Here is a 24634-nt window from a genome sequence, read left to right on the forward strand (position 1 = left end):
ACTACAGAAATACGAAACGTGCTGACATTACTGAGCTTCAAAAGAAAAGGTAGACGTGCGTACCTTCAGTACAAGTTATTTCAAACGTGAAATCTTCTCCACGGACAGAGAAACATTTGGGTTATGGTTCCTGGAATATATCCAGCTTCAGGAAATTGTTTTCATCCAGTGTGAATTCTCTCTCGAGCTTCCTATCCTGGTAAAAAAATTTAGAAAGTGGTTGTTAACCAAGGGCAACTGACAGCCAAAGACTTCTGCCTGAACAAACTTCCCCACAGCCCTTTACTCAAAATCTGTGATAGTACTGTAGGTGTGCAAAGCCAGCAGCATGTCAGATGAGTCCTTTTAATTACCCCTTTTAATCACCCCTCCCCTCCTGTAGCACGGGAGGAGCGTGAACCTTTCCATCAGGCCGTGAGCACAGGGCTGAACCGCCCCTTTGCTTCAGCCGCGAGAGCTGTAGCTCCTCCAAGAGCACACTGCTCCTCCTGACATCACTTCAAAAGAAAGTTTGAGGTTGTCAAGGAAACCCAAAGGTCATTTTCACTCCTTCCAAGACTGCCGGCAGCAACAATCCCCGCGCTTCATGTCCAGGGGCCCTCCGGCCTTCAGGAGGGCACAGGGGCCAGGAGCCAGCCCCCAGTGGCTGCAGCTGAGGATTCACAATGGGACGAGCTCGGCTTCACCTACCCCGTCCCCTTCCTTGCTGGAGGCCAGGACCCCCCTCACCATGGGCACGTCACCGTGCAGAAAGTGTCTGTCGGTGCTCGTCCCAAGGACAGCCCCGACCCAAACACAGCAGGGTTACCCCAGGGAACACCAGGGCAGGCGTTCCCTGCGCCCCCAGCCCTGCACATCGCTGCCAGGGGAGGCCCCCCCAGCACAGCAGGGTGCTCGCAGGGCACTGCGCCCTCATCACATTGGAGCAGCTCCTTAGCTGGATGCTCAGATGCTCAGGACCACATGAGCCCCCTGACACAGAACTGCAGAGAAAGCTCAGCCTGCTGCTCCTACACAGCCCTTCAAAATCAAACTGCTTTGGAAATTAATCTGTAGTTTGGATCTTTGCTGTATTTCTACTTAAAAGGGTGAGAAGAAAAGCTCTGAGTAACAACTTCAGCACAAGTTTAACAGAGCACAATTAGTACTTAAAAGCTGCTTTGTTATGGAAATCCAGAACATCTCTACCATTTGGGCATTTGCTTGCTGTGCTTGTCCAGATAAACCATATTTCTGCACAACCCGTGGGACTGCTCCAGCCCTGGTTCTGTCACAGCTGTATTTGAGTCCTGGCACACGCAGCACCCCGTGGATCTTCCCAAGCCCAGAGCCAGGCAGGCGTTCACACCTCCACACAGCCCACAGGGAGCTGAGGCTTCAGGGACAGCCCCAGCAGGCCCCAAAAGCTTCCTGTACCACCGAGTGCACAGAGGGGGGACCAGGACCCATCTCACTCTCTCTGGAAAAGCATTTCAAGGATCTTCATATTTTAGGGCCTCGGGGACCTATTCGTATTTTAGAGCCCCATCCTACTGGGACAGCCTTCCCACATCCTGGTGTGAAGGAAGTGAGCCCACACAGCACTGTCCTAGCCTGAAAAGGAGCATTTAACCTCCAAATTTAACCTTAATTTTGATCTCCAACACCGCTTGCCTGACATCAGCCTCACGCTCATGGCTGTCATCTTTTTATGCTCTCAATTTTTCAATGTGAGGTGCCTGCCCTCCTCATTCCAACAGCACATTCTGGGGTTTGGAAATCAAGTGTCTGTAGGTGCTGCTGTGCCAAACCTGCTCCAAGCCTAAAAACCTTCAGCGTGCACATCCCAGGGCTCACAGTGGAAGTCCTCGCCGGCAAGGCAGCGTGCCTGAGGACGATCAATAGGGAACTGATTACTCCGAAGGCCAAGCTAATCAACACAATTCTCTGCCCGGCCACTGAAGCCAGGAGTTTTTGTAAAATTCTACAGATCTCTGGTTTGAATGGATAATGAAAGTTTGGACAGCTCAAGGATGCAGACAAACATTTTGGGAAAAAAAATTAAAATCCTCAGAGGTACAGAACAAGGCAGCTGCCCAGAGGCCGGCATTAAGAAGATGCAGGAAGAGGGGATCACGAGGGGCTTTGGGGTTAGGAGGGGCTGCAGTGCCCTTTTACATTAGCTCTTGAATTCCACAACCAAAAGTTGTCAGGGGCTACACGTCGCTACCAGGGATGGGATGTAAGCAGCTCAGCACAGAACCGCAGCCTGGCTGAGGCTGGGGGCACCCGGCATCCTCACAGGCCCCCCAGCCTCACTCCCAGGTGGGTTTGGAGACCCCTCAGGGGGAGACCCCCAGCCCCTGGTCCCAGTGCCAGGGCTCCAGCACCCCCCCAGCCCAGAAGTGCTGCTGGGGGCCAGGGGGAGCCTCCTGGCTGCAGGCTGCACCCGGTGCCTCCGCTCCTGTCCTGGGCAGCGCCACGCAGAGCCCAGCCCCGACCTCCTGCAGCTCCCTGCGGGTTCACAGGGACGTGGATGAGACCTGGTCAGAGCAATCCTCGTAACCCCTGTGCTCCTCTCATCCTCATCTGCAAACACGGCACAGAAGCTGCTTTCAAATTCCATCCCAGGAACGCCACCGCTCAGCTCCCCAAGGCCTGCGGGGAGCGAGCAGCAGGAACCAGCACTGGCACAGGGACCCCACCGCCCTGAGCACTCCGTGCCACCACGCAGCACCAGCACCTCGTCATCATCATCGCTGCCTGTCTTAGAGCCCCTGGAAAAAGGAATACTCTCGGGTTATGCAAGCGAATAATGAAGTTGTTATACAAAGAATGAGAGGCTGATAAATGTACTGCTCGTCATTACTTAATGATTTCCAGCTTCAAAGCAGTCACACACGAGCCAAACCTTTCAAATAGTCATTAGAAAGAACAAGGCAGAAAAAATTGAAACACTTTCACTTTATGAAAGAGCGCTGGCAAAACGCCCGAGGAACTTGCCCAAAGTTTGGTGTGAGCAAAATCTAAAGGAATTCAAGAGACTGCAGATTTACAGCTTTTCATTAGCCAGTATGTTTCCAAATATACGGAACTGCTAAAAATATCTTTAAGTTAATGCATTTGGAGGCACGCATCCCTACATGAAAGACGCAAATTAAAATAATCAGTCAAGAGCGAAAGTCCCGTTTGTGCAAAGCTTTGTTCTAGGCCAGCACAAGATCACAGCGGTGCAGCTCTGTGCAATTCTCCCCAAATATCCCACGAGCACGGCCGCCTCCCCAGCGCTGCTCCCCGTGGTCTCTAAGGCAGCAGCAGGCTCCTGAGAGATCCCCCAGCTCCTGCTGGGATCCACGCAGCCAGCCCCAAAAGCACCTCAGCAAGCAGAGCCGTACGGGCACCTGGAAGAGCATTTCTGCTTCAGCAAGGGCAGAAAGAAGCCACGAGCAGCTCAGCTCCTGGACTGCCGCCCTAAGCCCTCCCCACGAGCTCCTGCATGGGGACGACTTGCCAAGGGGCCTGCAGGACGTGCTGCGCCCACCCTTGTTTTGCAGGACAGTGCAGGACCAGAGGCACAAGTGCCACAGCACAATGGCCAGCGCTGCCCACGCGTGGCTCAGCACCTCTGGGGGAGCCTGGCCCAGGCCAGCGGGCATCCCAAAAACTCTGTGGGGAAGCACAGCTCAGTCCCAGCCCTGCGACTGAATGCAACCAAAGCAGAAGCAGGCCTGCTGCTCAGCACTGGGAAAGCCTCCGAGGCTGCAGAGGTAACACTCTCTGCTCTCTTCAGCCACCAACTTCCACCCAGAATGGGATTTTTTATTTTTTTTTCATCACTCTCCTCTTGGCATCACTGGAACCCAACAGAGAAGCAGAAGGCCAGAGCTCCTCTTGCAGCTCTGATGCTTTCACAGGGCTCCTCTGCTCAGAGCAGGCAGGGCGAGGGAGCCGTAATTAAGCAGAGAACTCTCCCCGGGCTCCCCCTGCTACTGTGGAAGCTGGAAAAAGTGATCAAACCTCACCCAGGCACCTGCAGCGCGCCCTCCCCGCAGCGAATCCGCACCGCGGCTCCTCCTAAGTAACTACCGGCACTGGAGGGCACTTTATCTGCAAGAGGCATTGGACGGAGGAGAATTCGAATCCCTAGGTAAAAATAATAAGATTAACTCTTAAAGACAGTGTGAAGGCAAAAGAGCCTCCCCAACCAGCCATTCTCATGGCTTTGGCAGAGCAAGAGCAAGAGGAGACTCCTGCCTGCCCCACGTGTTCTGGAGGCACCTGGCAGCAGCAAGGTGTGAGCCCATGGAAGAACAGGCACGTCGTGCTAATACTTTACAAAAACAGCTATTTTTAAAGAAATTAAAGTCTTACCACTGTTCTGTGTTGGTAACGCTCATGTAGCTGATCAGGAATATCGAGCAAGATTCACTAAATTCAGCCTTCTGTATAACCTGCCATGTTCCTCACAACTTTATTAATAAAGTTTGAATTTTAGCTATCCAAATTAAGAAAAACTTGCATTTCTGCAGGGTATGTCCATAGAAGGTAAACAGGGGAACAGGCAGTAGGGTAGCTTAACAAAAGCAGCAACAGCCACCAACAATCCTCTGATCTGCTTCACCACCACTTCATGTATTTTGGAATTCATTCAGCTCCCTCCCACCTGCTTTAAGATGGGATTATGATTTTTTTTTCTGGTGATCAAAGGGGAAAAAAAAAAAAAAAGAGGGAAGGACAGCATGTAGCAATCAGCCTTCCCATCTTTCCCGTGGGATGCACCAAGTGAGCAGTACAAGCACTCTTTAACACCGGTGCCCATTCAGCCAAAAATCCAGCCAATGATCCTTGAGACTCAACCCCAACTCAAGAAGTTCAATATTCCCATTGTCGCTGGTCCTAGCAGAAAACAAAGAGCAGCTTACACCAACAAACCACCGCACAGTTAAAGGATACTTCAGGCAGTTACCAGCACGTGCTTAGCGCTCAGTGGTGCTGCCTTTCCAGGAGCTGTGTTAAAATCACAAATTTTAACACAGGAGGGGGTAAAAATGTCCCCTCCTCCAACTCCCACTGCCTCCTCGTGCCACTTTCAGAAGCAGATTTTGCTCGCCGCAGATTTTCAGAGTGCCTGAAGCTTGACGGAAGTTGCAGACATCAAAAACCAAAGCGAACTGCCTGCCCCCCCCTTTAACAGCGCATGTTCAGGAGCAGAAGACTGGTGGCTCAGCAATGACTTAGCCCCAGGAGCCACGGACAAGACCCAGCGGCCGGCTGCACGTCAGCCCTCTCGGCACGGCTTTTGCGCTGCTCCCAAACGAGACCGAAGGCTGCCCGTTGCCTTAACCCACGGCCTGCTTGGTTTCAACACCTCCCCCGGACAGCAAACTGGACATTTCACATCTTTTTCAGCCCAGAGGGTAACTGGCAGCATCAGCAGCATTTCTGCAGCAATGGGACTGCCCAGGGTCCAGGGACAGCTACGTCACCGCAGTCCTGCGGCCAGCGCTCGGTTTAATCTTTGATTAACTTTGTAATATTCTTGTACTTTTGTGATAACAGCGTTCCTCCGAGCAGCACAGGCCCTCCCGTTTCCGTTCTGGTTCTGCCCCCAGGCCAGGGAGCAGCCTGCTGCCCCCAGCCCACCTCCAGAACAGCCTTAACAGCCCCCAGGAGCTCGGAGCACATCCCTTGTACATCCAGGCTCAGAGCTTATTTTCCTCTCCATCTGGACGCTTGCAAAACGATATGCAAATCATGAGATACATGAAGTGAGACTGGTAATTATAGACGTAACCCAGCCCGCTTGCTATTTTAGCTTTCTGGCCGGGCACCGTGCAATCTCTCCGAAGCTGACCCCTAACAAAACCAGCACGTTATGGCAGCAGAGCTCGCAGGAAATATTTTCTAAACTGTTAAGTACAACACAGGCTGAACGTGAAGTCATCGCTTTTTTCTGAGTTTAAGACTTCAGAAGTCCCGTCCACAAGGTCAGGCATGGCCAGACAGTGAACGCCAACTGAGGACTCTGCAGGGCAGTTATTTATGGCAATAAACTGCCCAACAGCACTGAACTGTGGCACGGAAGAAAATCAAGGACAGCGTTTTACTGTCAAAAGCACCGGCTAGAAAGAAGCTAAAACCTACCAAAAAAATGCCTTGCAGTCATCTGGAAGGCCTCAAGCACCGGTCTGGTCTTTCTTACATCAGTAACACCAGAAGTGTCACAAGGAAGCCCAACGATTACAAGGCAGGGGACAGTCACTGCAACCAACTCTTCTCCTCCTGCCAACGTAACGCCCTGCTCATTCACACTCCCCAGCTGATGCTTTAAGTCAGCTCTAATCCATTTTAAGAAGCTGTCAAGCCACTCAGTAACTCAACAAGCTGCGGAGAGTTGCCAGTTTCATACATAACACCACTGTTACCTCACAGGAATTTATTTCTCAGTATTTTTATCTCCAAGATTTTCCCCAGATACTTGATAATTTGGGTTATCCCAAGTTTTTGACTGCACTGCTTAAGTTGCCTAGAAGAGTCACAGCTTCCCCACACAGGTGAGTCTCCAAAATCCAGCGTGCTGTGAAATCCCAGGTCATCTCCGATGAAGCCCTCAGACAGATCCGAAGTCTTCGTGCCGTGACTGCTGCAGAAGGCAGGCAAAGCCACCAGCACCCTGGAGCCACATCGCTGCAAAAAGGCACGAGATGCTCTCGGGTCACCCCTGCCTGAGCTCTCAGTGGAAGCTCAGGGGATGGGGCGCACAGACAGAATGAAAACTGTCAGCAGAGCAACTAGAAAATCCCTCACTAGAAAAAAAATTCCCTCCGAGCCCAGGGCTGACAACAGCTATTTGCGGAAGACCCCCAAACAAAGACCCCCACTCTCTAACTTAGCCTGCTCCTGACTCAAGGCACAAAAGAAGCAACTTTAATGAAAACAGCTATAAGAAAACCACTCAGCAGGCAGCCCAGAAGCAATTCTGATAGAACCTGGAAGCAGTGCGACTCCTGTGCTTTTTCACCATTTTATTTTCACCGTGTTATCATGCGTCTCCCACACTCAGGCCTTGCTGCTAGGAGAGGTCAGAGTCTCTTCTCCTCAGTTTTCCTCTTCCCTGTCTTTGGAAAAAAACAGGGTTGTCAACAGTTTCTATTTATGTGTCCAACAACACAAGTAGCAACTTATGCTGGCCAGAGCAAGAGAGAAAAGCACCTAAGAAATAATTTGATCTTGCATGAGTTATTTGTCCTGACCATGCTGAGCTCAGCACCAGCCTCCCAGCCCGCGCTGCTGCGCCTCCTGCCCTGCACGAGCGGTGCTGGTCCCGGGCTGGGTGCTGAGCAGGCAGGAAACGTGTGGTGAGGGCGCAAGCAGCATGGCCGGGGTCATTTCGACCAATTTAGTGTCCAGGACCTCAGCAAGCGTTCACACAAAAGCCCGTGGCAGAAAGGTGCAAACTGCTCTGCACCCGCACCGATTCCAACCACGTACGGGCTCCAAGCTACAACCACAGCATTTGTCTGTCCTCACCCAAAGGGAATGCAATCTGACCATCCTAATTCAGCATCCTTTTCATACACAGCAGCTGAACAGCCGTGAGGACTGCTCGACTGAACTGCCCCAGTCTTAAAAGGCTCACGGCAGGACTTACAAGAGCACACGGCTCCTAAGCCGGACTTCCCGGCAGCTCAGCGTGCTACTGCTGCGTTTACATCCAGGAACCCGGGGCGTATTTTTCATTTTCAAGGCTCTTTGCTTCTCCCTGCAAGTGCTCTTACAGGTAGAGCACCAACTTACTCATCAGATCTGCAGCTGAAAGGAAGTGAGCCTCACACTGCAGAGCGCTGAGCGCCTCGAGAGGTGCTTCACGCTGCCACACCAACTGCTGCACACCCCTCCGCCAAACAAAAGAAAGTGAAAATGTCCCCAGTAAAAATACCCTGCGTAGCTGACACCTCCAGAATAGCACTCCTCATCTTGGGCTTGGTGTTGCATCTAAGAAATAAACAGCAAGATGTAAAAATTTCTTACTTCTACACAGGTATTTTAAGATGCTGTTGGAACCAATGATCCCGTGCCATCAGAGCGCGACGGTACAGGCACAGCACAGCAATTACAGGAACACCAGGGAGAACACACCCAAACCACGGTGCAGACAAGAAGGACACCTCTTTCTGAAGTTTTAACATACATCAGCTGCACGTGTGGCAAAAGCATCACTCCTGGAATTACTGAACCTGCAGTTGCTGCTCCTGGTGTGCTCGTTTCCCATCACCTCGCCGGGCGCTCAGGAGGAGATTCCCAGGTACACAGCCCATTATTTGCGTGCCACCTTCTCTGAAAGCCAGCTTGCATAACAAGAGCTCCAAGAACATTTCTTTTTGTACTACCAGAGAAACAACTTTGCAGAGTAAATGGAAAAAGTGTCTAGTTCCAAACCCTCCAAGGCAGCTTTGGCAGCCCGCTGCTGACAAGTAGCACGCTCCAAGTCTTCGGGTCCATTGGAAGCTTGGAGGAGGAAAAAAATAGCACTGCTAAGCTGTTTGGTACCTATTAACAGACTTACTGGCTAACCAGCCAGAAGAAATGTGTCTGGCGAGCTCCTACAGTAACATGTTTTGCACCAACAAAAAGGCTGCAGAGCTCCTGGGCAGTCTTCCACGTCAGCCTAACTCGCCAGAAAGACTCAGCAATAAATAAGTTTGGTTAGTAAAGAGATGCCTGCTCTCACTTTTGCTCTGTCCCATTCTTCTGCTGTCACTAAGAGAGAAGCCCTTTCCAATCTGGAAAACATCGCCCCCACACCGAGTAACAGCCCTGAAGAGCGGCTGCTCGGTGCCCAGAGAGCCCCCCGAAGCCAGGCCGCCTCGGAGCTGCCCCAAGGGGCACACCAGCCTTGGGGGCACAGGGGAAGGGGGACCTGGCATTTTGCTTACAGCTGAAGCCAGGCCAAGCACAAGGCAGAGTTTCACTGCAGCCCGTCCCAGGGTCTCCAGCACTCCCCAGGTCAGCGCAGAAGTTTGGCGTTTCTCCTCGAGCACTCGCAGCCACCCTCAGCTCCCCGTGCCGCCTGCTTCCAGCAGTATTTTAAACCGCATCCTCCTGCTGGAAACAAGTCCTATTTAGAAATTTTTCTAACGTCTCTAGAACAATTTTGGATCATCTCCACCAGCCTGCGGCACCACGCACAGCACACAGCCACAGCAGTGACATGGCTCAGGAGGGCAGCGACCCGCACATCCTCCCGCACTGCACAACGGGGCTGGCACAAAGGCCAAACACCACCAGTGCCACCCACGGATGCAGAAGTGTCCCCCGGCACCCCACAGCAGCAGCACACCAACGAGAAGCCGCTCCATCTGGTAGAAGGATCAGTCCCTGCCTGCTCCCAGTTCCAACACCCGTTTTCCTCGGTTTCCCTTTGGCAGTCAGGTCAAGGCCCATTCAGGCAGAAATCACAATTCCCCCTTTTCTGGGAAGAGCATTTCCTATTCAGACAAACTTTAAATAAAGCCAGCAAGCACACAGGCTGCCATAGAAGCAGCTGATTAAACACCTTCCAAAGCTCCAGACTGATGCAGTTAACTGGCGAGCTCCAGCACAGCTAGAGCTGGCTCCAGCAGCCAGGAGATACAAAACAAAAAAACACCAAGCTCAGTCCCCAGAGCTGCTGCTGATCTCTGATGCTGAGCACCTCCAGGGATGGGGCAGCCACAGCTTCTCTGGGCAGCCTGTGCCAGCACCTCGCCACCCTGACAGTGAAGTCACCCCATCACAGAAGGCCCCCAGATGGATCAGGAATGATTTACCCCTGGGGAAGCCCTGCTGGCTGTCTCAGATCAACTCCTTGTCCTGCATGTGCCTTGACATTGCCTCCAGGAAGATCTTGCCAGGCACAGAGGTGAGGCTCACCAGCCTGTAGTTCCTTGGGTTCTCTTCCCACCCTTTTTAGAAACAGGAGTTATGTTTCCCTTTTTCCAGTCACTGGGGACTTCAGCTGGCTGCCAGGATTTTTCAAACACGATGGAGAGAGGCTTGGGGACTACATCAGCCAGTTCCCTCAGACCCCTGGGAGCCATGGATGGCATCGGGCCCCACGGACCTGTAGCTGTTCAGTTGTGTCAGGAGGTCCCGGACCTGCTCCTTGCTTACAGCACGAGGGGCTCTGCTTTGTGCCTTGGCTTTCCTGACCCCATCCCTGCCCATCATTTCTGCCCTCTTCCCAGGGCACACAGCCCTGCTTCCACCACCTGTGCAGTTCCTTCTGCCTAAATTTGAGCAGTAGATCCTCGTTCAGCCATGCCTGCTTCCTACCCTCCCTGCCTGATTTACCACATATGGGAACAGAGAGCTCCTGTGCCCTAAGAAAAATGTCCTTAAAGAGCTGCCAGCTCTGACCAAATCCTGCGTCCCCCCTAAGGACTGTGTCCCACGGGCTCTCATCCACTACCTCTCTGAGCAGCTGGACGTTTGCTTTTCAAAAGAATCCAGCTTGAGAAGACGCTTGTGGTCTTCCCAGGACTGCACAATGCAGCGCTGCGCAGGAGGTGACCAGAAGAGAGTTACTTGCTTAAGAGCAGGACAAGGAACCAGTTGTTAGTGAAACCATTCAAAACCAGCTAAGGAACAGAGCCCAGACCCAGTGAGCAGCTCCTCCCAACCACCAGCTGTATGGAAGGATTTTAGCTGGGTCTGACTGGTCCTTCCTCGCTCTCTCAGAGCTCATCTCCAGGATGAAGCAGCGCTGATAGAAACGTTTACCTTATTCACAGTATAATATAGTGAAGATTACATCCGTGATCTGCACTGCTTGCCCTGACTGCATTCGTACCAGGCATGAAGAAAAGTGAAAAAAACAGAAAATGAGAAGTTTGCTAAGTAAACAAACGTTACGGCACCTGAAGGGAGTTTTTCAGATTAGTGTGATTTTATCCCTGAGAGGTCTGTGATAAACTGAGCTGGCACTGATGGTTTCCTGCCGTACCCAGCAAGTACTGGAGCTGCTGAAGCCCACCGCTACGTGGAAACCAAGCAAATTCCTCTCAGGCAGCCACCTCCCGCCTTGCCACCAGCTGCACTTCTGTGCTGCAGCTGTCCACGGAGCCACAAGAAGGCAACATGAAAGAGAGAAAATTAAAGGCAAGAAATACCTAAAGCCTCCTCGCCAGCCTCCTCCTTCCCATCTAGTCTGTAACTTGGAAAACCTCAGTCTTCATAAATATGCTCCAAATTCAAACCGGTGGCATGCCTGCCCTTCGTAATCACGCTATCTTCAGCAGGTGGAGGAAACCCACCCTTCTGATGGAGGAGCCCTTCCTACCTGACACACAGGGTTCGTTCTCCTTCGGGACACCGTTGCAGACACCCTCTGAAAACCGAGCCTTGGCAGGCTTCACTTTGGCCCCCCCACCAGCACCAGATCTCCCGTGTCTCACCAACCCAGCAGGCAGTACAGCCAGTACAGCCGTTATGGCAGGTTACCTGACGTGCTCCACGCGCTCTCACGCCTAACACTACCGTGGGCAGGCGTTATTCTACGTGCAGCATGTTGCAAGCAGTACGGCACTAGGCATAAGAGCAAGATAGAAATCTGTCTTCTACAGGTATGCAGAGCCTTAATCTCCCAAGATCAAAAACATTTAGGCAAATCTGTACTTACCCTAGCGCTACACTGAAACTGAAGCTTCCTACTACAGTGGAAGACTGAGCACAAAGCCCTGAGAAAAACAGAAAGCGAGGGTTGGGTACAGCCTGTGAGACACACGCAGCTCACACAGCAACCTGAGGTGGGCCTCAGGTGCAAGAGCACAGCTTTTGTAAGCAACAGCTGCAATAAATTAAGGAATTAAGATGAGATGAGCAGCTGTCCCTAATAGGGGAGTCTGGATGAGTCTAAAACAGCCTTCTCTGCTCCCAAGTTAGCTCTGTGCCATCAGCCCATCCCTGCTAGAACAGCCAGCTGCAGGTTTCGTGACAGCGGTGCCGAGGGACGTTATCCATGAAGGTTCTCTGTGAAACCCTGCAAGAGCCATCACCGCACCTCCAGGGCTCCTTGTGGCTGCAGAATGTGAATAAAACCTCTCTTTTAACATCAGAAATCTCCATAAGCACATTTCTCACTCAGCACCCTTCTCCTTGTGCCCTACTCTCACCCATTTGCCCGACCCCGGTGACAGGCAGCGATCAGGAGGCAAAGCAGGAGGAATGAGAGCCCTCAGAGCTGACAAAGGCTCCAGACACTGCAATTCTGCCAAGCTCTGGCTGAGCCTGTACACAGCAAGGTCTCACCACCAGAAAGCACTCAGGCATTGTAACCTTTGTCACCTCCTACAACTGAGCACACAGCATTATTGATCGACTCTGTTGTACTGGGTTAGCTCTGCAGTTAGCCATTGACTCAGTGCTGGGATAACCAGCACTTAAAACCTTGCATCTCATACCCTGTGCTCACCAGGCGGTTGTTGTTGTTGTTTAAGAAGCACTTAGTTTATTAGTTTATCACTGATTTATTGCTTCATCTTCCTTCCACTCCCTCCAAGTCAGATGATCTCCAAAGGTGAGCAGTCAGCAGTTTCTGTTCCGTTCAGGTGAAGGATGCGTCTCTGGTTAAACACCCCACGGACTGTGCCTGTGGGCCCCTTCCCCAGCAGAAGGGCAGCGAAGCTTTGCTGGAAGGCTGGCCGGGGTCCTGGGGAGGGGGATCACATTCCTGCAGCGAGCACACCCCTCTGCTTCTGCCCCCAGGGTTCAGCTCCTCCAGGAGGGACAGGTCAGGTCAGGGTCCTGCCGAGTGCACCCAGCACCTCCTGGACACCAAAGCCACGTCTCCCAGCAGAGCTTTATTTTGACATCCTCCACCCGGGACCCATCCCCAGCCCAGGGCCCCGAGGTGCTGCCTCCTTCAGCCCCACGAAGCCACGACTTCGCCCTGACCCAGGAGGCAGCCACCTTCCCACGGGACTGCCCGGCCCCAGCTGCTGATGTGCAAACACGAAGACACGCGTGGAGCTATCAGATAAAACCCGCTCCCAAGCAGAGCAGCAGCTCAGCAGCAAGCCAGGAGCCTGCCTCTGTTTTCCTCTTCTGAACTAGCGATAGGAATTCCTTCATTTTTTTCATAGCACCTGACTGGGGGATGAAAGAGGCCGTGCTTGCACTCCTCGGACACAAGCAGCCAATGCCAAGCTGCAGCAGCCTGGTGTACCAGCACAGCGAGGCATTTCTATTCCTTTAAATAAAAAACTGCTGCAGGCAAAACATGATGAAGGCTGTCTGTTGAACAAATATGCACCCGAAATTAAGAGTTACTTCTAATTATTTTACGCTTCTGAAGTTCCTAATAAAAAGATGCTATCAAGAAGTACTTTGTTTTGAAGATCAGCTTTATCCCCACCTAGCATCTAGCTAAACAGCCCAGCATCTAGCTAAATCGTTGCCCTACCCCATGCTAAGGACAAAGTTTGCACAGCTTTTTTAAATGTTGCATTTTTAATGAAATTCAACACACCCAGACACTGAAGAAACTGCTATGCTTCCAAAAATGCAGAAAAACTAGCCACAAAAATACACCAAAGTCAGTGTGAACATAATTGCACAGAAAAAAAGGCTTTTTTTTCTAGGTCAGCCAAAAGCCTGTGGAACTGAGCACACCAAGTATGGGGCTCTCCAGCCTAACAGCGTCCCTCTATCTGTAAGGGCATGGCCAGCTGGGAGCTGCCAGCCCACACTGCTCTCTGTCCCTGACCATTTCACACCATTACAGGACCGAGTCATCCTGGAGCCTGGCCCCCCGTGAAGTCAGCGAGCAGGGGCAGCCTCTCCAAGTCACCCTCCTGCAGGGATTTCAGTGCTTCACTTTAAAGATTACCCTTTACATGTAAGATTTGCAATTCAATTTGAATATTACAAAGCCAGCACTCAATCGCTGTTAAACAAGCACAACAAAACCACGGGGGTTTTAAATGCCAATTTGCATCTCTTGCAGGACTCCTCAGCCACTCCACCCCGTGCTCCCTTGCCTGCTTACCTGAGTGAGCGAGACTTGGATGCCACTCAGACTTCTAAGCAACAAACTGAGTTCTTCCTGATCACCTTCAGAAGTCGTTGGCTACATCATCTCAAAAACGAGATGCTGGTGTTCTCCAGCAAGGAGCATTTTACAGACAATCTGCTGTGCAGAGCCACATCCCGCACAGATCCGGACCCTGGGCATTTTCTCCTCGCTGCACACCCAGAACAAGCCAGCAGCACAGCACGCCGTTCAGACTGCTGACGGTGAAACAGCAGCATTTGCAAATAAAAGATTTCCTGTTGTGCTTTTCAAGAAGATCAAGAGCTGTAGGTTTCAGACGCACCTATTTCATCAGGACCACGATGTCCTCAACCAAGCGAGACAAACCACTGCCCGCGTTACTCTGCTGGTCCCCCACACAAGTCCAAAGCGGCACAGCCACACTCGTGCCTCTGCTGCAGCTTCCCCAGAATATTCCCATGTCCGGCTGTTCTACCAAACCACACAAACAAGGCAGCACACTGCTTTTCAGAACTGTAACTACTCAGTGCCCTAAAACAGGTCATTAAACGTGCATCTTCATTTCCTTAATGGCTCAGGGTATCACATGGGCACAGTCCGCACAAGGAAGTTAATCCAAGCATCTCCGCAGTTACAATAAATATTACAACACTTAGAAATCTTCCATATGACAACAGACCACCAATCTGTTTTCCCATTGCACGGCACCACTTCAGTATATTTACGAGCTTTATGTCATGAGACATCTTGAAAGGAAAACGATCGTTTGGAAGTTTCAGACCCACCCTTTTGGCGTTCACTCGGACAAACAAGCTTTGGAGCTCAGCTTGCTCGTCAAATGGCAAACCGGAATCATGCGCTGGTGATTCTGCTGCAGTTTGCCATGTATTCAAGGCTGCGCTGCTGAAAAAAGTCGTTTTTCCTTTTCCATGCACTACTAGCAGAATGAGAACTCAGCTGGATCGTTCCCCAACTGGCTCACAGCACGGCTGCACAAATGCTTGCGCCAGCAAGGCGTGAGGGCAGAGAAGCGAAGAATGGGGATGAGCAGCAAGAAAGGGACAGCCTTCCAGCGCTGCTGCCAGCTTCAATGCACGTCAAACTGTGGCTTTAAGCTCCAGTTTCAAGCAGTTCACATTGAAACTGAACGGCCTTAAACATGACCAAAAGCACTAACGAAAAGCGCAGGTTCTGCAACAGGAAGGGTGATAACTTCAAGAGGCTTTAAAGAGCGATATCTATTTTTCCAAGTTTAATAAATTATAGGGTTTGTTTTCTTTTCCCACAGTTTATACATCGGCCTTGCGCAGAAGATTAGCAGTAAACACGCTCAGTCTGTAAAATCCCTCAGAGAACACAGACTGGGGTAGCTGCAGGAACAGGGCAGCAGCTCAGCGACCATCCTAGCTGCAGTAAAGCCTCGCATTCAAGACTGCTCGGTGCTGCACCCAACTACACAGTTAGAAGTCATCTTTGAGATTCATTTACATGACACCAAGCTTGTTGGAATACCAACTCCACGTCCAGCAAAGCAGGCTACAGGCAGCAAAACCACTGCCCACTGCATTCCCCCCGTGCCGAGAGCCCTGAGCACCAGGAGCTGCAGCCACACAGGCACCCAGCAGCACAGGGCTGTACCAGCGGGAGGCACACGGCTGGAGATGCCTTCGAGAGCACATTTTGTGTTCTACAAGTGGCCAGACTGCAGCTTTACCTTATGGTGCCACGTTAGGTAGTGTTCCTGCTGCTTCTGTACCACCACAGCACAGGAAAGCGGTGCGGGCCAGGGGAGCACCCTTGGTTTTGAATGGGGAACGGCATCAGAGCAGTCAGCCCCAAAAGCAGGCACAGTCAACTGGCTCGGGATTAGACAAAAAGAAAAGCCAAGAAGGGACAAGGAGAACAAGGTGCTGGGGGGCGCCTCTCAATCCTACCAGTAACTTGCACGGGTACCTGTGCTGCTCCCAGTACACGAAGGTGTCATCGAATGTCACACACAAACGTTTCCTCCTCTTACACAGGTGGAACACCCACACACGAAGTCAAACCTACAAACTCTTGGCCTAATTAATAACCAACACCGAGCTTCACAAGCTGTCTGCTCACCAGAAATCATGAACCAGAAATACATCTGGGCTTCCACACATCCTATCAGCTCCCCTTGCTGGTTTTTTTTATATAGCAGATAACCCAGTCTTATTTTTCAGTCTTCTCTGCTGTGCTGTTTTCTTTCAATGTTGTCTCTACCACTACCACACACAACGTTTCACCATCTCCAGGCACAGCACCCATTCCAACAACTACACTCTGTTATTTGGCTCGTTATTTGCACACGGAGCTGAATTTCCAGAGACCTCCCAACAGTGCTGCCTGCTCTTCTCCCATCTCTTCCCATCAGGCAGCCAGAGTTTAGACAGGCCCACATGCACCAATTGTGATTTCCTTCCAGCAAGGAGTGCCTTTCACGTACCAAAACTTCAACACATGGGCCAATGGAAGACAATTTATTTTTATCATGGGCTTTTGAGACTCTCCTGTTTCTCCAAGCACTTGGTCTGCCATCAGTTTGTTAGCAATTTGGTAAAACTCCTGCTTTTCCAAAATAGTTCTCTCATGACTATGGCAGAGCCTACCAACTTTGGCTACACAACCGTTTTTTCCTCGCATGACAAATTTCTGCTGTGACTGCCAAGTGATTTGGTTTCATTTCACAGATCCTTGGTAAAACCCCAGGTATACACTAAATATTTGTATTTGCTCTTTTCTTCTTAGACTAAAATTAAATAGTTTTGTTCTTGGGAACTCTACCAATTCATCCCAGCGTTTTCTTCCAGGTATTTTAAAAACCAGCACTGGTAAGCTCACTTCAACAGAGTTAAAACTTTAGTCAAGAAAACAGGAGTCGAAGTGGTGAGGCCTTTTCTGCAAGATGGAAAAGACAAAACATTCCTCAGCAGCACTGCTGTCTGCAGCGGAGGGGAAAGGCAGACCTGGGGGTCACGCACACACTTGGTACTGGATAAAAGTCGCCACGCTGAAAGAACTGCAGATATTAGCACTGATTATTTGAAAGGGTGACTTTACAGTGACTACGATTAACTAAAAACAAAGATGACAGAAGCATCAGGAAAAGCAGAAGTAATGAAATTAGCTGCCTGTTTTGTAAGAGGAAACAGCGGGTACAGCGTAACATCGATGGAAAGCAAACACGCATTTATTCCTGGCGCTGCATCCCTAAAACATTAAGCACTTCTCTGCAAAATTCGGCATCCTCAGATGACTTATTTTTGTAAACAACTCTGCCACCTCAGCCTCAAGTCTGTACAAAACCCAGATGCGTGTAACAGTCCCATGACTGGTCATACTTAAATGGTCTTTAGAAAAGGAGCAAGATTCCTATTTATGTTTACTGGAACAGCGATGCCAAACTTCTGTACCTCGCAGGGTCCTCTCCCTGCTACCAATGCAGAGGCGTGGAGAAGTGCTGCCTTCTGCAGCACGGAGCTCACTGTTTGTTTATGACCCCAAGCCATCAGACAGCCACAGGATACAGCTACTGTGCTGGTTAGCACCTGTAGGTCTCAGCCAGAACCTTGAAATCCAACTGTGCTGGTTGTGCATATGACAAAAACTTCAGCTTGTGCTGGTCTCAAGCAGGTAACCAGGTGCTCCGAATCATTTCAAGACTCTGCTTTCCACCTCAAACTCATCAGCCAGCTGTGAAAGAGGAAGAAGACTCACCAAGCAGAGCTAAGGGCACAGCACGTTGCAAAACATACCCAAGGCCACATTAACCTTACAATCCATCACGGGCAAGGAGGCAACCTCGGTGAGACGAGGAGAGCCCCGTCAGGACCTCTGCCCAGCGAGTCTGGTCTTCTGGAATTGGATCTGCCTCACCTAGCTTGTAGATATTTATGCTATCAATGACTAATCTGAATTAGTCACCCAAACTCCCGCTGCTGTAGGAGAGAAACGAGCGCTTCTACAGCAAAACTATTTCAGACTTTTGCATCAGAAGAAAATAAGCATCTGTTTCTCTCCATTGACTAAAAAAAGGAACCCTAAACGGTTACTTCAGATGTAGGCATTTACATCAGAGAGATCTGAGCTTCAGGGACAAGTCTCCAATCCCCTGAAAGCGAAGGCAGAATCTGAACCACAACGTTATGGAAAAGCAGCTTAGAAAGCCATGGGAGAAAACAAAAGCCACCAACAAGATGTAGCACATACCATGGGCAATGCAACGTTAAAAAGTGATATAATAAAGGGCTGCGAGAAGGCCTAAGTAATACAAACCAACTGAGCCCTAAGGAAAGCAATCACCCACGCTAAAAGAACCTGAAAAGGGTAACGTGCAATAGAACCAAGCTGAAATCTGGTATTTAGGATCTTCTCATTTGTTAAACAGAGAGCTGGCCGGGCATCTGTTGGCCAGCACCTGGATGCTCTATAGCTCAGGAGCTGAGGTCTCAGGACTCGGAGGATGACCCGATATGGCACCTGCTATGCTCAGTCTGATTTAATCCCAGCCTTCCCTCACACCACCGCAGCCCCTTCCCATTTAGCGGTCTGCCAGCAGGGCAGCGGTGCTCAGTCCCTACGGTGCTGAGTACCCGGAGTACAATAAGGCAGCAGAAATAAAATCGAGCAGGAGGAGCAGTCCTGACAGCGCGGCTCCCTGGAAGCACGGGACAAAGCAGGAACAGCCACGCTGCAAACTCAGATCAGTTCAATGAGAACCACACCTTATTCAAATGCAGACAGAGACCTGCTCTGCCCTCCTCTCCCTCCCAGGTCGGCTTCCCGCATCCTCCCGTGTGTCAGCACTGCTTGTGCAACCGCACATCGAGCTGCTCGTGGGAGCTGATCCAGCTGCAAGCTCCTCACCTGGAGCAGCACTGGCGTTCAGCGGCAGCACAAGTGTTAATGCCAACACACAGCAGCCTGGGCCAGGGCCAGATCACAGGGCCCCGGAGCTGCACCCTTGTCCTCCGGCTTGGGGAGGCAGAAAGTTGTCAACCTGACCGCTTGCAGTCTCAGTTATCCTTCTAAAAAGTGGGAATCGGTCTTAGAAGAGAAGAATTACAGTAAATGGGATGCCAGAGGATGCTCTGAAGGAACAAAATGAAACGGTAAATGGCTGCAGAAACACGGCCTGCCTCGTGCCACCCCGCCCTGTGCACATGGAGCTGGGAAGCTGGAACAGCCCCAGGTTCCGCGAGACCATCGGGAACGAAGAGCAAGGGGGAGAAAGGAAGGGAGAACACAGCAGGGAATGCACGGCATCATCAGGAAACGTGAGGGCATACCCATCACATGCGCTGTCTGTTAACATAAGTCTACCAGGGAAAAATTAAAGACAAAATTGAAACTGAAACGTGTTGTGTTGCCTTCTTCCTGCCGCAGGCTGCAGCAGGAACGGCCACCTCCACCGCCGCAGTCTTTGCACCCTTTTGTGCTTCCCCCTCAGCGAGCAGTGCTGATGCCTGCTCTGCTGCTGCTGCTCCCGATTCTGCCAAAGAAAATCAAAATCAAAGTGACAAAATGTTTACCAGTGTCACTGCGAGCCACGGCGTTCTGAACAGCAGCAAACTGCAGAACTGAAGAGAGGAAAAAAGCCTACGATGGGCACGAGAGGAAGAATGGCAGAGTCGTTTGCCAACCCAACAAAAACCTTGATTTCAAGGATCAATATGTTGGGAAAGTTTGTGCAAATCCTGTAGATGGCCAACCACCCCCACCAAAACCGAGCTTGGTGGAAGTTTTATTTTGCCGAGGTAACGAAATGGCCCCGAGCGCGGCCTGGCTGCCTTCAGGAGCAGCCTGAACTTTGCCATTTACCCATAATGTTATTTTCTCGTGCCTTCCGGCTTCCCTTCTGTACAGATAAGATTGTGTCAGAGCCGTGTCAGGACGCAGCGGTGAGAAATTTGGTGTTTGCCACGCCGGGGACAGGGCCCAGGGGAGCAGGGCAGCTGGCACCTCGCTCCCAACAGGGCCAGCGGCCGCCCCACGCAGGACGAGAAGTCCAGCAGGCACCAAGAAAGAGAAACAAAAAACCTGGCAGCAGGCAGCAGCCCCAGCACAACAGCTGCAGAGCTTCCAGGCTCAGGCCGATGCTTTCGACTTCCTCCTCCTGCCACGACGTTCTTCTGAGCGAGCTCATCCCGCTCCTGCTGACAGCCCCTTCCCGACCCCTGCCAAAGCACGCTGTCGGCTGCACGCCGGGGACGGCTGCGCAGCCGCTCTGCTGCCACGGCCACCGGCAGCCCCTCGGGTTTCCCTCAGACCAAGTGGCATTAAAAAGCAAAAAGCCAGAATGGTGCTGTCCAGATCCAGCCAGAGCTGTCGACCTGCAGCTCACAGAGTGGGCTCGAGCCCCAGGCACACGCGGGGCACTGCAGAGACCCGAGCTTCTTCACGCCGGCTGTGAAAGCTTCCTTCCCTGAGATAACTTCAACATTTCTCTGCCTGGATTTCCCCCCTGCCCGAGTTAACACGCAGGTAAAAATAGCCCAGGCACGTCAGGATAAAGTCAATATTGGTTATTGCTCTGCTGCCTGCCTTAGGACCAAAACAAGGCCCAGGGGGAGGGGAGGGCGCGGGGAGGGAAGGAGCAAAGCGCAACGAAAGGAACAAGCGGCCCAGGAACACAGCCGCGGCCAGAAAAGCCAACGTGCTTCTGCTTCTCATAATATTGAATCAGAGAGGACACCTCAGCTCCTTTGTTGCTACTACTGGTCACGGAGAGGCCACATTCTTCCCTGATCCTCACGTAAACCCGCTCACGTCTGTAGATCTCCCGTGAGAAGGAGGTAACAAACAGCCAAAGCGATCCCCCGGCCCATCAAAGATAATTAAGAACAGAACTGCCTTACCCTATAAATAGGGCTGGGAGCGCACGACTGCTCCTCGGCACTGCAGCTCCATATTTGACTGCCTAGATGGGAGCCGGCATCGCTCCGGAGCGCGGCCTCTTACCTCTGCTCCCCGCAATTAGTGCTCCACCAACCTCCCACCACCAGCAGCAAGACCTCCCCCAGGTGCTCCTCCCTGCAAAGCTCCCGAGCTGCCAACACTCGGCTCCTGCTTCGCTCCCCACTCCCTGACCTCAACTGTTCCTCCCGTGTCACTTACACCCAAGTTTCCCTGTTATTCTCGTCATTCTACTATTGTTCCAGCAGCATTTACTCTAACGAGGCTCTCTCCTCTTTCTCGGCATTCCAGTTCACCCGTTTTTTCGGCTGAGCTTATTAGGCTGCTCTCGCTGCTGCCCTTCAGGCACTGACACTTCAGGCTCCAAGCCACCGTGTTAAGAAAACACACTGCTTGATTATGCATGTGGAGTCACTCTCCCCAACGTATAATCTGCAGCTTTTACACTTACACCTCTACAGACCTCGTCACCAGCAGCAGGGAACACAAAAGTCTGTCCTCCCTCTCCCTGAATGCAACACCTTCAGTCGCCCAAGCTCCGTGGTGCTCAGGACAGAGCAGCGCTTTTGGTTTCTCTTTGGCACCTCAGCTGACAGCCGGTAAAAGCAAGGAGCAGGCATGGGAGGAAGGGCTCCTTCCAGCCAGCACAGCCCTGCGAGGAGGAGGAGAAGCCCGTCCATGGAGCTGCTTCCTCCTGGAGCTCAGGACTGCACAACCTGGGGACAGCGAGGCCCCAGCTCATCCCAGCTGAGTCCTGAGCTGCAAGCCCTGAGCTGGGGAGACCCCAAAGCGCCGCCTGTCCCCAGCAGCCCCGCAGGCACCCCCTGCTTTCCACCATCCCCTCACAAGGGAGCAGGGCAGAAGGGCTGTGACACTGCTGACAGCACCCTGCAGCGTCCTACGGTCGACTCCAACCCGCGGTCTGAGGGTGCTCAAATATTACTAGGGTAACGAGATACGGGGCTGCAGATAGCTGGCTTTATCATCCATTTGAATGTGACACTCCGATTTCTGAACTATGAACTTAAAACTCCAGCCCGTCCCTCCTACGGCAGCGTTACGGTTCCATCGAGCACCGTGCTCAGAACGAGGGCATTTCGGAGCTCCCCACCACCCCCGAGCAAACGCCCCGTGCACAGCAGCTGCCAACGGGGGGCTGAAGCGGGCAGGAGCCCCCCAGCACCTCAAATCTGCCCCCTGCCCAACCCTGCTGTGCCACCACCTCAGCTCCTCCCGGGAGCTGCCACACCACAACTTCTACCCCATTTCTCGCCGGGACGCTGTCCCCAGATTTGCAACGTAACACCCAGAACGTGCCAAAGGCCCCAGAAACGTCGGCACGACAAGGAGACGAGAATCAAAGCAGGCCTCCAGTTTCCAAGGGTTGTGTTCTTGCCCAGCCCCAGGTCATCCCCCGAGCAGGCGTTTATGGGCTCGCTCAGGATCGTTTTACGCTCCTCCTGCGTGGCCCAAAATGTAACTTTGCTTACCATGATATCACCAGCCGTTGCTATGGAAATTGCTATACTACCATGCACTAGGGTTTTTTTTTTTTTTTTTTTTTAAAACCACCGAAATATTTTGGCAGGCTGTTTGCCTCGAAGTGTCAGGATAATAAGGAAAATCATCAATGTTTGATCTCCCGTCACCCTTAAAGCCGGGCGTTATTAAAAAGCAAAGCCTGCCGGTCGGCAGCTACACGCTGGGCCCTGCACGGGCCCGAAAATAGCAACTTTCTCCTTTCGCTTTGCAGGGAAAACAGATTACATCGGGAACAAGGCCTCGGCTTTCCGAGTCGCTGTTCCTGACGGGGAGATCAGGAGCCGAAAAGCACCTCGGGCCCTCCCAAGTTCTCTGCGCCTGTTTTTCACTTCCTAGTTGTTGTGCTTTTTGTTATTTTTTGTGGTGCTGTTTTTTTTTTTCCTTTTTTTTTTTTTTTTTTGAAGCGCTGCAAAACAAGGCCCCGGCTTTCCGAAGGGACCCCCTGAGGGCAGCGGCCCCCCCCCCTGCGGGACCCCACAACGGGACGGTGGCACCGGGGGGGTACCATGGGGGCTCCCCCCGACCCCACAGCACCCCCCTGACCCCACAGCACCCCCCGGCCCCCCACTCATCCCCCTCAGACCCCCGCGGGCACGGCCGGCGGGGAGGGCCCGGGCCCGGGCCTGCAGCGGGGCAACCCCGGGGGGGTCCCGGGGGTCGCGGCTCGGGGGGGGGGGGGGCGCGGGGCCGGGCGGGGGTCGCGGTGTAGGCGGGTGAGGGGCAGGCCGCGCACCGCCCCCACCGGGCCTAGCGACCCCGGGCCCTCCACGGGAGCCTCCGTGAAGGCGGCGGAGGTGGAGGGAGGCGAGGGGGGGTGCGGAGGAAAGGGGGGGGGGGCGCGGCCCGGCCCCGGTGTCGGTGACAGCTCGGCGGTGGGCCCGGCCGCGGGTCTCACCTGCTGGGGTCCGGCCCTGCCGTCCAGCCCCTGTCGGGGCCGCTGTGGCGCTGCCTGGCTGCGAGGCCCCGCGGCGCGGCGGGCATGGGCCGCGGCCGAGGCGGGGGCGCGGCGGGGGCCGGGGCTGCGCTGACAGCGGGCGGCGGGCGCGGGCGCTCCGGCGGCCTCCAAAATGGCGGCGGCCCCGCTGCTGCCCAGCGCCCAGAGAGGGGGGGGGGGAGGGAGGGAGGGCGGGGGCGGGGGGCGGGGCCAAAGGGGGAGGGGAGGGGCGGGGAGGGAGGGGCGGGGAGGGGAGGGGGCGGGGCCGGGAGAGGGGCGGGGAGGGAGGGGGGAGGGAGAGGGAAGAGGGGAGAGGAGAGGGGCGGGGGGGGTGGAAGGGGGTAGGGGGGGCGCAGCCTGATGGGGGGGCACAGGGAGAGGGGATGGGGAGGGAACAGGGTGAGGGGATGGGGGGGTCATGGAATGATGGGGGGGCATGGGGTGAGGGGATGGGAGGATTGGGGGGTCGCAGCCATGAAGGGGGTCACAGGGTGAGGGGGTGGGAGGATAGGATGGGGGGGTTACGGCATGATGGGGGGGCATGGGGTGAGGGGGTGTGAGGATGGGGGGGGGAACGGGGTGAGGGGATGGGGGGAGCATGGCCTTAGGGGGTGTGAGGGGCTTGGGGGGTCACAGCATGAAGGGGATGGGAGGGGATAGGGGGGGTCACGGCCTGATGGGGGGGGGCACGGGGTGAGGGGATGGGGGGGATCACAGCCATGAAGGGGATCACAGGGTGAGGGGCTGGGGAGTGAACAGGGTGAGGGGATGGGGGGGGTCACAGAATGATGGGGGGGGCACGGGGTGAGGGGGTGTGAGGGGATGGGGGGGCACAGGGTGAGGGGATGGGGGGGGTCACAGCATGATGGGGTGGCACAGGGTGAGGGGATGGGGGGGGCATGGCCTGAGGGGGTGTGAGGGGACTGGGGGGGGCACAGGGTGAGGGGGGAGTGAGGGGATGGGGAGGGAACAGGGTGAGGGGGTGGGGGGGGTCACAGCATGATGGGGGGCATAGGGCCAGGGGTGCCTGGGGGGGGCTAAAGGGATGGAGGGGGGGTCACAGCCTAATGGGGGGGGTCACAACCTGAGGAAGGGATGAGGGGATGGGGGGGTCATGGCATGATGGGGGGCATAAGGGTCTGGGGGTGCCTGAGGGGGTCGGTGGGGGGATACATGAGGGGCCAGGGGGGTCATGAGGGGAAGGGGAC

General features: G+C 53.4%; 1 protein-coding gene across 2 annotated transcripts in view; it reads right to left on the reverse strand.

Moving 5' to 3' along the window:
* PPP6R2 (protein phosphatase 6 regulatory subunit 2) overlaps positions 1 to 23587 on the reverse strand; it is a 94657-nt gene extending 71070 nt beyond the window's left edge. The window contains exons 1-2 of one of the 2 annotated variants that reach the window (XM_027461922.3): positions 23388 to 23587; positions 64 to 196 (exon numbers count right to left, since the gene is read on the reverse strand). The gene's annotated coding sequence lies outside the window, so the exon portion shown is untranslated. The remainder of the gene's footprint in view (positions 1 to 63; positions 197 to 23387) is intronic. The other variant, XM_027461924.3, reaches the window with a different exon arrangement.
* Between the last annotated feature and the right edge of the window lie 1047 nt (positions 23588 to 24634).

The sequence above is a fragment of the Anas platyrhynchos genome, chromosome 1 (assembly GCF_047663525.1).
Source record: "Anas platyrhynchos isolate ZD024472 breed Pekin duck chromosome 1, IASCAAS_PekinDuck_T2T, whole genome shotgun sequence".
NCBI classification, from domain to species: Eukaryota; Metazoa; Chordata; class Aves; order Anseriformes; family Anatidae; genus Anas; species Anas platyrhynchos.